Genomic DNA, 14385 nt, shown 5'->3' with positions numbered 1-14385 from the left:
AATTTCCCCAGGCCGAAACATTCCAATCTCCCTCACAGTTTTGTCTCTATCTCTCTCGTACTAATTTAGGTACCCTCTGACACACACACACACACACACACACACACACACACACACACACACACACAAGCTCCATATATACCTTCTACATATCTTAGCTTCCTCTCCTACATTCCTGTGTTTCCCTTCCCACATGCCTCCTCTCTCACACTGCTTAACCTCCTATACCTGTGTGTGTGTGTGTGTGTGTGTGTGTGTGTGTGTGTGTGTGTGTTATGCTTAGTTACTAACGCAGGTTTCGTGTGTGCTTGTGGGGAAGGTGGTTATGAACTGGTCAAGGTTTTTTTGTAAGTGTGAGGTAATTTAAATATGATCCAGCTCTGCCACTGTGCATCAAAACTTGTTAACGTCATACCTCAGTAACCAGGCCACCTCTGCTTGTGCATCGCTGTGCATAATAGCGGTATCTTGCTGAAACAGTGTCTTGGTATCTGAACCACCCTTAGCGATGCAACCTAACACACACACATACAAGGTTCATGGTAAAGGACCCAGTCTGTTGGCTGTCACGGTTCAGTGCGGTACACCATTCAGGAAGACGTTCACAGGGGGATACACTGGCGTTTGAGAGTCGGTGAATAGGCTTTATATATATATATATATATATATCTCAGTTTATATATATATATATATATATATATATATATATATATATATATATATGTGTGTGTGTGTGTGTGTGTGTGTGTGTGTGTGTCCGACTCTGGGCAAACTCTTCAGGGCCTATATCTCGGGGGCAGTAGCCTATCCCAAGGCCCAGTAGTCCTCCTACACCTCCACGTCACCACTTCGGCGCTAACACCCACCGTCCATATTGAATACATGCTAGGGCTGTCTCATACAGGACTGGTGTATTGGTATTAGCGTGGGTTATTTTTACATGTCGGCGGGTCATCTGGTAGATCAGGAAAGTCTGCTTTTTATGAAACAGTTTTTCTCGTCAGTTTGGTTAGTTTCATTCGAGTATGATTTAAATATCTTGCATTTGTTTCTCCGAAGTCAGTTAATTCTGTCCTCGTCTTTTGTTGCCTCCATATCACTTCCTTTTCCACACTTGGCCAGTCTGCCTCAGCAACCCGTTCAGCAGAGTGAATGAGCTTAATGGAAAACGACCTGAGAAAAGAAGACCGCCATAAAATCAAATGAGCTGTTACATATCAGTATTACAGAAAAGGGGGAGGCTGATAAAGAAGAGAGGAAGTGGGAGACCAAACAGGAGAGGGGTGAAGAGAGGAAGGGAGTATTGGAAGGGGGAGAAAGAGGACTGCACGGGAAGACGGACGCAGAAGAGAGAGAGGAGGATGGGAGCTAGTAGGAAAGGGGAGAGATAGAGACAGAAGAAGAGGAGACCAAATGGCAGAGGAGAGAAGGTGAATAAGGCAGAAATCGGGATGTTTGAAGAGGAAGAGGTTAGAGTAAAGAAATGGTGGAAAATAGGGAGAGGAGAAGATATCATTGTGTATGTAAGAGAAAACAGAAAGAAGACAAAGAAGAGTGGGGAAGAGAGAAGAGGAACACAAAAATTAGAGAATGGTGTTCGGAGGGAGAAAAGAGAGAAGACGAGGAAGGAGGGGGGGGGGAAGGAAGGAGATAAGGGAAGGAGATAGAATTAAATGTGAGGAGGAGGAGGAATATAAAGCAGGGATACAAACGAATGCAAAGAAAAGCAATCGGCAACAGACCTTATGGTCCTGTCGAGGCTGCATGATACGGAGTAGACAATGACTATGAGATCAAATTCTACATGCTTAATGATAAAGATAGCAAGAAGGCTCCCACCTCCTCCAAATCTTCCAGTTGAAATTGACAGGAAAAAGTGAGAAGGACCACCATACAACATAGAAAAACTGGCATGGAAATTTCATAGGAAAGACTGAAAAGGGAAAGTTTCATTCTGTAATACTTTTTCTATAAGCCACCCGTTTGAATAACCTGAAAGAGAAAGTAATAAAGTAATATGAATAATCAAGTAGATAAAAAAAAAACTAAGGCATAACACATGCTGGTACTTTGAGGTAACAGGGCGTCTGTAGACAGAGTGCAAATTGCACAGTGTGGATGGTCAGGGGTGGTGCGGCAGCCTCGCCTGGCGCTTTAAAGGTAGGCAGTAGTCAATCACGCCCCAGCTTCGTTCACATCACTGTGACAAGGAACTTCCCCATGCGGAACAAGCACACACTTACCTCCTGAAGCAGTGACCCGTGGCACAAAAAAAAGGATCCGGATGGTGGTCTTTTAACTAACAGGGATCATCAGTGATCCACAGCCCATCACAAGTGGAAAGTGTGAGTAGTAACCGTTAACTCAGGGCTATCTAAGCAGATCGCATTCTGTGCTTATACTACTATATTTGCATTTAATAAACTGATATTTATATAATGACGTGACACGACGCTATGTACGGGGTATGTTAAGTTTACGGAGTGTCTTGTAGGCTAGAGAGGAAAATGAACTTATGAGAAATTGGTAAAAGTAAGTTATTCGAAGAGAAACAGAGTCTTGAGAATTCTCGTGCAAAAACTTCGTCTATTTTGTTTTTAAATGTCTTAACTGAGATACTGTTCACGGGATCCCAGGGTAATCTCTTCCAGATATTTACGACTCTGTTGAAGAAGAAATATTTTGCTTCATGGGATTGGAAACGCTTTCCCATAAATTTGCAGCCATTACTCCTGGTTTGACTCGACCAGTCTATTTCAAAATATTAATCCATGTTTAAGTTTTCATATCCCTTCATGATTTTGAAAACTTTAGTAAAGTCACCTTTTAACCTGTGTTTCGTTTGGCTAAATAATATAAGTTCTTCAAGTCATTCTTCGTATGGTTTGTTTCTCAGTCGTGGTGTCATTTTTGTGACTTCGCTGAAATTTCTCTAATTCTTCTATGTCCTTTCTGTAGTATGGAGACCAGAACTGCACACAATACTCCAGATGGGGACACACTGGCGAGTGCGCTTTAAACTCGAAAGTTAATCCAGTAAAACCCACCACCTTGTTAGCAATTTTAACCGCCTCGGTGCACTACTTACTCAGAGCTTTATTTCATTTGATATTATCACACCATGTGTGATCCTTTTCACCGTCTATACTTCATAACTGGATATCGTTCATTTTGTAATTCGCGTGGACGTTGTTATTTCCAGTATGAAGTACTTTGCATTATTCTATGTTGAATTTCATTTGCCATTTTTCTGCCCAGCTTGCTAAAGTATTTGAAGGAGGAGGAGGAGGAGGAGGGGAGTTAAAATGAGATGGGAGTCGGGTCTCTAAAATTAAGATTAAGTTCGGGAAGGAGGGTGGGTTGCAAGAGGAGAATGGTGGGTGAGTTGCATGCACGCAGGCACGCAAGCATACACATAGACACACACAAACACACACACACACACACACACACACACACACACACACACACACACACAGCGCGCGCACGCCCCCTCCCAGAGAGAGAGTGAGAAACTGGAAAACTGTATGAGACGAAGCAAGGTGTGGGGAAGGAGAGAGGAAAGGAAAGGGATTTGGAACTATTTAAGGTACTGTACTTGGGAATGTTTTTTCAATGCGATTTTTCCCCTGGGTCACCAATGCATGATGCTGTTAAGCACTGGTCTCAATCCCTGTATATGTCTTACAGAATGTATTTAAGGAGCTGGGTAAAATGGCGGGTGGAGAATGAAGCCTTTCTGTGAAAAGCGAATTGGATCAGAGTGAAATTGTAATCTGTGTTGACTTTTACTTTTTCTGTGCTGATCTTGCTATTTCCGAATATTTCATTTCATTTCAAGGGCGAGTTTTCGAAACTGAGGGATTAGATATATCCTTCAATAACCACTTTCCTGTACGAGGTCTCCCCTGCGGTAAATAGGCTATAGTCGTCTGGAGGTATTTAGAACAATGCTGGAAATTGCGTCACTTTACTGAAAGGATTTTTAAAAAAACAATGGATATACTGTATTTTTGAGGGGAAACCGGTGGTTGGGATTTTTTAAAAATAGAAATATACATGAGTTGGAAATGCAGTGTGTATTAAGTATCAACGCAATTTTGCTTCTGAAAATCTCTCTGCATTGTCGTTCTGGCTAAATCCTGTTAGTACGATGACTTCTGGATAATATTCTGACCCTTCCGGTTCTCCTATATCCTTTCTTGTCCCTTCATTTTCATAGGATCGAGGCAGGTCGGAACGGCCTGCTTCAATTGCTACCTATGAAGGCGACTGCCCCAAATCATCCCCTTCCGTGCAATGGTTTTAGAGGTATACTGATTAAGATCTTTCTGGTTTGGATAGGAACATAGGACTGGAGTAAGGATGATGGGGTGAAATACTGGTGGGTGGAGGGACACAACAGGAGACGATTGCTCTATTAAAGTGGGTGAAGTGGCATTGTCGACAAGGCTGACCTTCTCCTAGGAATTTATCAGGTGAGCAATTTTGAGTGAGACTGATGACGAGCAGTGAGGAGGAAGGCTTGAGATAGTGGTGGGTGGTGGGACGGGGCAGAACCAGTACATTCTGTAAAGAAGGGTTTTGGATGATGGGTGGTTTACGATGTAGGAAATTTTTCACACACACAAAAATAAAAAACAGGAGAGGACGGAGACCTGTGATCGGGATGAGCCGGGATGTTACTGGAACTGAGCGGGTGTACAACTGTACAAAAACTGACGCATATTGCCATGTGTGGGTGAGGTGATGGTATGAATAAATAATTTCTTCCGGACAAAAAGAAAAAGATGTACACGAAATGAGTTTACTGAGGACGATAATATCCCTCTTACTCTTGGGTGCTGCTTCCCCTCCACTCATTCACATCTCTCCGTATGATTCGCTCCTTCTCTTCTGTTTTTATTCATAATTGTTGGATTAGGCATAAGTCACTTCTCTCTCCTGGCCCAGCCCTAACTGGAGGAAAGAGAGAGACTTAACAATGCCAGATGGTGGCACAGCTGGAGGACACTTACTCACTTCTTCAATATTCCACAACCTTCCATGCCACTACCATCACCACAAGTGCTGCAAGTGCTCCTGAATATGCATAAATTTTTGCAAATTCATACTGGTCTTCGTATAACACACTGGGATTGTGTTGGTCACGCCAGGCAAAACATCACACTACTAAAAAAAATCCTTCCTTTGAACAGTTCAACCAATTGTGAAAATAAAGACTCTAATTGTTGCCTTTTTTTTTTTTTTTCGTTCTAGCACATACAGTTCTTTGGTTATAATCTTTGCATCATTCGATCCTAGCCTTGGCATCCTTCAGCCTTAGCTTAGGTGTGCAAATTGTTGGTAAACACTGTAGGGCAGTCCCACTGGTTTTCAAACCACAATATAAGACATCAGACTCGCTCTTACACAAATACGTTACTCCAAGGACCACACACACAGGTAAGTAAGATTTAGAAGAGGACTAAATGCCCAGTTATTATACAGGATGTGAATAACTGGTAAGTGACCCAACCTATGAATGAGTCAACAAATAATGGACTGGATAAAGTTGGTACTTACATACGAATGCCAGGTACTGCATAACTAATTAACTCAAACAGTGCAAACAATAATATATCAGACTCTTATCTATATAACCTGAGTTATATTTGTAATAGTATAGATGGAGTGATCCATAAACTGCACTCACGAATCTTGTGTATTGCGGGAACAGCTCAGTCTGCTGCTGTAAGAAACAAGGACATTTTGGCTGCTTCATGAATATATTAATCATTCAAACAATCAAAGGACATTCAGGAAAAAATATCATTACTAGAGCACAAACATGGGTATGTGAAGTGGAGAACAATTCACGATATGAGTACACTAATGCTGACTGAGATGTTCCCGCAACACATGAAAATCATGCTGTGTAATTTATGGACAACTCTGCTTGTTTCAGTCTATCAATCAATCAATCAGTCATTCAGTCTATCTATCTATCTATACATCATTGCAATACTCAGCCCAATGCAATATCCGGTGTTGCTGGCTCTGCTCAATCAATGCAATAACTGTTGCCAAAATGGGACATAACTGGCGGTTCTATGCAATATCCGGCACTTACCAAACAGCTTGTAAATGGCAGCCAGACTGCACTGTATTACTGTAATTTATCATTACTTTGTGGTATTTTATGCTTAATTTTCATCTACTATTGGGAAAGTTTTTAGGATAGAAAGCTGAGACGGATAATAATGAAATATCCGGCTCGGTGCAGAATATTGAGCCTATAAAGGGTACTATGCAATATCTGGCATTTTTTTTTTTTTTGGCATCATCCGGCATAGGGCTTGGCTGAATTACTTCAAATCATTGAGAGTTTACCTATATATATATATATATGATATATATATATATATATATATATATATATATATATATATATATATATATATACATATATATATATATATATATATATATATATATATACAAATTTATCGACTACTTTTCTCACCAAACGATGGGGTGAGGTAAAACTCAGAGGGCAAAAAGTAACCCAACAGAAACAGGACTGTTATATAATAATGTCCAATTAAATGGACCACATTTGCATTATCCCTCATTCAGGTTCTCGGAATCTTGATTCCATCTCATAGAGCATAACATCTTTAATTTTCACTTTTCACATTACCTGTCAGAGTCAATCCGACGATTATCATGTCACCGGATAAATACAAGACTGCTAAACTTAAGAAAAACAAATTGCTTACAATACTGAGTTTTCCATTCATCGTGTTATTGCAGTTAGATGTCTGAGTTACCAATGTATTTTCCATTTTTTCTCACACACATCACTGGTTTCCATATAATTTTTATTCATTTTCAAACAGTTATTCACCCAATGAGCCCAGTCGCCTTCACTGCATTAGGAAACAAGCCATTTTTCCCAACCCAAGACTTTTTAGAGCAACTCTCTGGCGGCCATCACAGCACCAACTTTATTACAGCAATGTCATGAGTACACATCGGCGTAAAATGGAGGCCTTGGTGTGCGTTGTTGCCTTGCTGAGCAGCATGTGAGGCAAGCTGGGGAGGGGAGGTCAGGTGAGGTCACATTGGGTCAGAATGGGTCTGGGGAGGTCTGATTAACCCGCCCTGTTCCAACCAATTTTCCACCACTGACTCCCCCCAATCCTGACCAATTTTGGAAAGAAAATTTTTTGGCTCAAACCTCCGCTTTGGTGAGAAACATCGAAAATTCATAGAGAAATCGCTCTCCTGAGGTTTAAAATACTCGATACAGGTAGCAGTACCCCTTACCATACTGGGTTTTCTATCATGCTGGCTCCAAAGAAAACAAATTCTATGGGAGGGTAACTATTCCACGCCACTCAAAAACGGTATTTATTTATTTATTTGGTACGAATTTATATGTAGTACGAGAGTATATTGGTTTTCAAACAATAATGTAGGCAATATAAGCACTGTTTCACTCACTAACACATCAACATACCTGACCTTTATTGGCGACATTACCTGACCATCATTTCTGTTTCTTCCTCTAATGCTACGTAAACTTTGTCCTCCACATTGTCATCAATTGGGGGATCACTCTGGGCCTGAACGTCTTTATTGGCCAGGTCACTGGTAACAGGTGAATTGCCAAGACAATGGCGTGCGGAAGGAGGGAAGGTCATGCGGGGTAAGGCATTGTCCCTGCCTGGCATCTTGTAGAGGAAGGTGTCCCGTGTATATGTACCAAAAATCACACGCAAAAATTGAAAATTGTGCAAATTATGAACCTTGCAATTGTGTGAGGTACTGGTACGTCGATGGGTCTAGCTGTGACAAAACGTTGCAATGTACTCATACGTCGATGGGATGCCTCGGTTTAAGATTACTGGAGGTAAGCTGAGGTGCAAAAAATTTTCTGCAGGAGGAAGAGGAGGAGGTTATGAGCCAAGTGAGTTCTGTTGGTGGTTACTCAGGTCAGGTGGAGGTAAATGAGATGAAGTGGAGGTTAGTGAGATCAAGCGGAAGTTTGTCATGCCAGACAGATGTTACTGAAGTCATCTGGAGCTCTGTGAAGTTAGGTGGAGGTCAGTGGGGTCAGCTGAAAGTCGATGTCAGATTGAGGGTAGGGAGGTCAGACGGAGAGTAGGGAGGTCAGATGGAAGGTAGTGAGGGCACACGGAGGTTAGTGAGGACAGGTGGAAGGTAATGAGGTCAGATGTAGGGTAGTGAAGTCAGATGGAGGGTAGTGAGGTCAGATGAAAGGTAGTGAGGTTTAGATGGAAGGTAGTGAGGACAGATAAAGGGTAGTGAGGTCAGATGGAAGGTAGTGAGGTCAGATGGAGGGTAGTGAGGTCTGACGGAAGGTAGTGAAGTCAGATGGAATAGTCACCCTTCCTTGAGACAAGCTAAATGAGAACAAAGTCTCTCTTACTCCCCGCCATTCTTTTTGCATCCTTTCTCTCCTCTCGATCTCTTTCTTCCTTTACCTCATCCTCCCTTCTCTTTATCCTACCCTCCCGCATCTCCATTCTCCTCCCCTACTTCCTGCACTTCCTCACCTCCATTCCCCATCCTCCTCTCCTTTCCTTTCCACCTCTCCTTTCTTCAATTTCTTCCCCTCTCTCTCTCTTCTTTTTACTTCCCCCTCTCTTCCTCATCTTCACGCCCTCTCTCCTTTCACCTCTTCCCACCCTCCCATCCCAGGCACCAAATATGAACACAGCGAATTATGAACAACGTAAGCTGTGTTCTCGCCTTCCCACTGCCATTACTGTTTATTTAATACAGTCCGTCCCTAAGGTCCACTTCACACACACACACACACACACACACACACACACACACACACACACACACACACACACACACACACACACACACACAATCTCAGTACTCGCATTTTCACTTCTCTATTACAACACTCATTTCTCTCTCTCTCTCTCTCTCTCTCTCTCTCTCTCTCTCTCCCACGGTAAACGTACTGCTGATCTCTCCCCGCGGTAATTTCGGGTGAGGTATGTACGCTAGTGAGTGCAACCCCTGGCGGCCACTACCCATAAATCCGGCGGCCAACAGGGGGCCGATCACGCCACGCTACGTCACTCCCGCTGCTGCACCTTACTGATACCATAGCTTCTTATCCTGTGAGGCTGGAGTCGAGTGGAGGTGGGTAGGCGTGTGGGAGATTGTGGGGGTGGATAGGGATGATGAAGGGGTGGGGGTGGATAGGGATGATGAAGGGGGTGGGGCTGGTCGGGTGAGAGAGGGGGATGGTGGTGAGTTGGGGTTAGAGAGGGGATGGGGAGGGTGGCAGTGAGGGACGGGGTTTGGGAGACAGTAGGAGTGGGCAGGGGCTAGGGAGGAGGTGGGGGTGGGTGGGGTTTTGGGAGGTGGCAGGTGGGGGTTAGTTAGGGGGTGGGGTTGGGGTAAGGGAGGAGTGTGGATATGGTTGTGGGTAAAAGGGAAAGTATGGGTAAGTGTGAAGGGTAGAGTGAGGCTGTGGGTGAGGGTGTGGGAGGGTTAAGGTAATGGTGAAGTGAAGAGACAGTAACATACCCAACAGCCTCTTGAAAACTGTTTACTGTAGTGTTGACTGGTATTTAGTTTGAGTCTATAAAAGCATAGGAAAACAGACCCCTCCCTCATTCATCAGTCCTGCCACGCGAAACAAGAAAATGGGAGGATTGCCATGAAGTATATAAAAAAATAATGGACAGTGCACAGGAAAAGGGAATGAGACGGACTAACTTAATCTGTACAGGAAAAGTGACAGAAGATGCATGATAATGCTGTGTTGTTTCTGTATCACCCGTGATGTGCATAAGAGAAAACACTGTCAGTTTTGTATCAATCAGCTTTTTTTTTTAGATTTTATTACTTTATCATGCTATACCACACTGAAAAGCAATCAGTCCCAAATGTTTACAACCTTACCAGTAGCAGAAATACTGTACATTGTTTCCCTTTACCTGAAAAGTTTACCAAAAATATAAACTTAAAAAAAAAAAATGTGCTCAGTATGACGATAACCAAATAATTAGATCGATCAGTTCCGAGAAAACTATTGCCATGTTACCAAATTCCCCTTCCCTTTGTTTATTTACAAATTTATTTATTTATTTGCTGGATTGGGGCCTTTTGTAGTTTGCGTTTAGTTAAGTTAAACAGATTCAATGAAACAGTTTACTGCTAAGTTTATGTAATATTTTAATCACCCTTTACTGTGGTCTCTTCATTTTATTTTTTATAATTCGGTGACTACATACGATAGCGGTAGTCCTAGCGTGTGCGTTCTAAGGAACTATAATGCGGGAGGATATTATCTCCCCATGCCCTACCTATGAATCAAGGTATTTTGTTAGCATTATGTTCTGTGCACCAAGGTTAGGTTTAATTTATTTTTTTTTAATGGTTACTTAATCTTTTTTCTGGGAATACACTGCCGAGTCTTTTATGAGAATAAAATTAACCACATTTTACTGCTGGTGATGATGACGTCTGAGCTTTGATAAATAAAGTACCAAAGTCATTCACAATTAGCTAAAAGGGGACAACATTCCAAAGTTCTGCGTAGTCATCAAATATGGTTAAGCTGCGGGCAACAGCAAGAATAACATAGGTAACATTACTGCCTCCCTCACAAGGTGAGGAAGACTTCTTATAACCATCAGATGATGGGAGGCCATTCCTAAGCTGCACTGTGTGGATACATCAAGAACATTTAAAATTCCTCCACTTTCCCTCTGTTCCCTCTCTCGCCTTCAACCTCTTCCTGCCTTCCATATTCTCTATTCTATACCCCCTGCCTAAACTTCCACTTTCCCTTCCCTCCTACTTGTTTCCCTACTTTACCACTTTCTTCCGTTCCCTATCACCATCCTTCTCCTCACCCTCCATTTCCTTTCTTATTTTACTCCCATTTCTTGCACTGCCTTCCTCTATCATCAGCATCAGTACTCTGTTTCTCTTTCACCTTTCATGTCCATCTGTCTTATATTATTTTTTCGTTAGATTCTTCCTCCTCTTCCTCGCTTCCCCCTCATTGTTCACTTCCTCTTCCCCCTCAATTCCACCTCATCGGTCGCTTCCTCCTCCTCCTCCTCATCATCATCATCATCATCATCATCAACATCATCATCATCATTATCATCATCAGCATCATCCCTTCTTAACCCTATCCATCTTTTTTGAGCCCCTCCTCCCTTTTCTCATCCACCTTCTTCCCTATCTTTCATCATCCATCTCCCTCTTTACTCTTCTCCTTTCCTTCTAGTTTTCTTTATCACTTTTTTTTCTCCAACTCCCCTCCCACTTTCAAGTCCATCCTCTCCCCTTTCTCCTTCCGTTGTTGATAAATTTCTCCTTACTTTCTTCCTTCTTTTCTTCCTCCCTCCTTCCTCCTTGCCTCCACCCTTACTTGTACTCCTTTATTCCTCCTGCCTCCTTCCTTCCTTCGTCTCTGACTTACTTCTTCCTTCCTTTCTCCTTAATTGTGTCCATCGTTGCCTTGTCTTCCCTCCATTCTTTCTTTTCTTCTCTTACCTGCCTTCGTCTCTCTTCTACATTTCTTTAATTCTCCATTCTCCCATTATTCTCTTTGTCTCCTTCCTACTCCGTTCCTTCTTCTCTATTCACCCTTTCTGTCTTCCTATCTATTCCCTCAATCCATTCCTAATCCTTTCCCCTTTTCCTTCTTTTAATCAGACTTTCCTTTCTTCCTCCTCCTTTCTTCTGCTCCCTTCTCACTCCTTTTGTGAGCTTATTTTTTTTGTTTCATTCCTCCTTCCCCATCTCCACGCCCTCTTCCCTCCCTTCCTTCCTCCATCCTCCCTCTCCCCTCCCATTATCACCCCCACCCCTCCCTCTCCCTGGATCATTCCGCACAGTTGGAAGAAATCAGCTCCTGCTTCCTAATATTACTCTGGGGACCATTACTTTGATCAACACCCCTCCCCCCCTCTCTCTCTCTCTCTCTCTCTCTCTCTCTCTCTCCACAGAGAGAGAGGGAGAGGGGGGGGGGCAGGCAAAAACATTACCGTTCCGCCTCGTAAGGGCGACCGATAACAATGCAAGAGCAGGAGAAAAGAAAGTAATGGCTGGCAGTAAAGTATCTCCAACAGTGACGTACACCAGTTAAGCATGTATAAATGAAAAACATACAGGAAATGAAGAGAGAACTGTCGAGACACGTTACTCCACAAATGCCAGTTGAACTATGACAAATATATTTATAACAGGAAATTTATATTGGGTGCTAGAGTAGCGGTATTGAAGAAATAATGTGAAGTGGTTCAACGCTATGGAGCGAACTGAAAGACTGACACTGTCCAGGAGAACGTAAGACAGTGGGATGCTTAGCGGAATGAGAAGGAAAAGTAAACCAAGAACGAGGTGGAGAGACAAATTAAGATGGTGTATGGGAAGGTTCTGTAATGCTAAGGCAGGGGGTCATTAAGGAGTAGAGACAGAAATAGCTGCTGAATATCTCTGCCTGTACTGTATCACTTCAATATATCCTTTCTCTCCTCATCCTGTCTTTACTCACACGTTTGCATATCGTGCTCTCCTGTCTTCTCTTATCTTTTTCTCCATTATCTTCTATTTTTTTCTGCCTTTGCCCTCCGTGTCTTTTCTTTGCCATTTTTCTTCATTGCATCAGTTCCCTTCCTTTCTTACCCTTCCCCCATTAACCGTCTTCATGTAGTAGGTGGATGGTTACCATCGTTCCGGGAGGTGCTCCCATGGGGGTGACATAGGGCGAAGGCCAGGTAGCTGGTCTCCTACTGTACATTGCTTCCAGGAGGGGAACTCAGTCACAATAGGCAAAGTCCTGGTTGAGACTACTACTTATACAGAATTATCTCCTACACAGTACATCCTCTTCAGGACTATGACTCCTCTTTCTCATGCAGCAGGCCATGTATAATGGCCCTGTTCCAATCCTGGCGGGTAGCTATCTGCCACAGGAAAGAGGCTGCTTGTTTGTGGTTGATGGGACTAAACGGCCAAACTGACCAGGGTAGAGCAACAAAAAGACCCCTTCTGTGTGTGTGTGTGTGTGTGTGTGTGTGTGTGTGTGTGTGTGTGTGTGTGTGTGTGTGTGTGTGTGTTTATCAGATATGTGTTTTTCGAAGCCTCATCAAAGTAATGCATGTGGGTTATGGCCGTGTTACATATATGAAGCACCATAACACACCACTAACAATGTGTACGCTCGTTATCACCACTGTTGCTAATAACCTGCCACATTGCTGTCATCATGGTCATAAAGCTCGATGTGTAAGGTATTTCTGTCCCTAAAATTAAATAGCGCCTCACCCAGTCTGCTTCATGTGTGTACTCGTGTACGTCTGCATGGAGAGTATATACTGTACTTTACTCAACAAAAAAATCTGGAATAAATTACTTTGAGTCCAGGGAGTATCTCGTCCCGCTGAGGAATAGTAACTTCCTTAACAGGGAATATATTCTTTTAGCATTAATCTAAACATAATATTAAAGTCCGACGTCTGGATTTATAGACACATAATCCCCTTTAAAATAGGACTTCCATAAGCTGAATTAATCTGTCTGGCAAAGATAATTTTAACGCCACTGTGAAGAGACTAAAGCGAGTCCACACTTTTACGTGGCACCAGATCTGATAATTGTGTTGCGGGCCCTACACTATGATGACAAAATTTTTTATCAGAATTTCTTTTCGGCTTAGGCAAGGCATTTCTAACTAGAGTTGACTAAAGCCATCCATGACTACTTCAGTAAAAGAGGTCTTTCCAGACATGATTATAATATGCTGGGACTGCAAACATGAAATGAAAAACAGGCGTCCTCGTATTGCAAGTATGTGGTGTTATGGTACGTTCCAAGGTGTAGTCCACGTTGCGTTTTAATGGATGGATGTTGCTTTTACTTCCGATATTAGAGGTAGTGAGTGTCTCTGTTTCTCTGACTGCTTCTTTGTTGTCCCATGGAATACGAGTATATGTTCAATATCAAATTAAGACGAACAGCAGTCCTTAATCCATCTCTAATCCTTGAAGTATACATCGTTCGTGGTCTTAATTAACTTTATTTCACTGGCAGATGTGTCAAACTGGCTCAGTGCTTTCTTCTGTCATGTACTTTCGCCGACTCATTACAGAAACCTTATTCGGTCCAGTGTGAAGTACAGCTGTAATGTGTGGGGGTCTTACCACACACGCTGCATTCCTAAACAGACTGGCAACAATGGCTTCTCGTCTCAGTTCCACCCTCACACAGCCTCCCTTCAATCCCTCTCTGTTCCCTACACTGTTATATTGCTATCGCTGTACTATCGCTGCTACCAAGGATACTTTTCTTCTTCAAGTTGCTTGCATGCCTTCCTTATTACCCTTATTA

The sequence above is a fragment of the Coenobita brevimanus genome, chromosome 80 (assembly GCF_032717465.1).
Source record: "Coenobita brevimanus isolate Jiangsu-jjx chromosome 80, ASM3271746v2, whole genome shotgun sequence".
Classification (NCBI taxonomy): domain Eukaryota; kingdom Metazoa; phylum Arthropoda; class Malacostraca; order Decapoda; family Coenobitidae; genus Coenobita; species Coenobita brevimanus.
Note: the sequence above shows the minus strand (reverse complement) of the source record.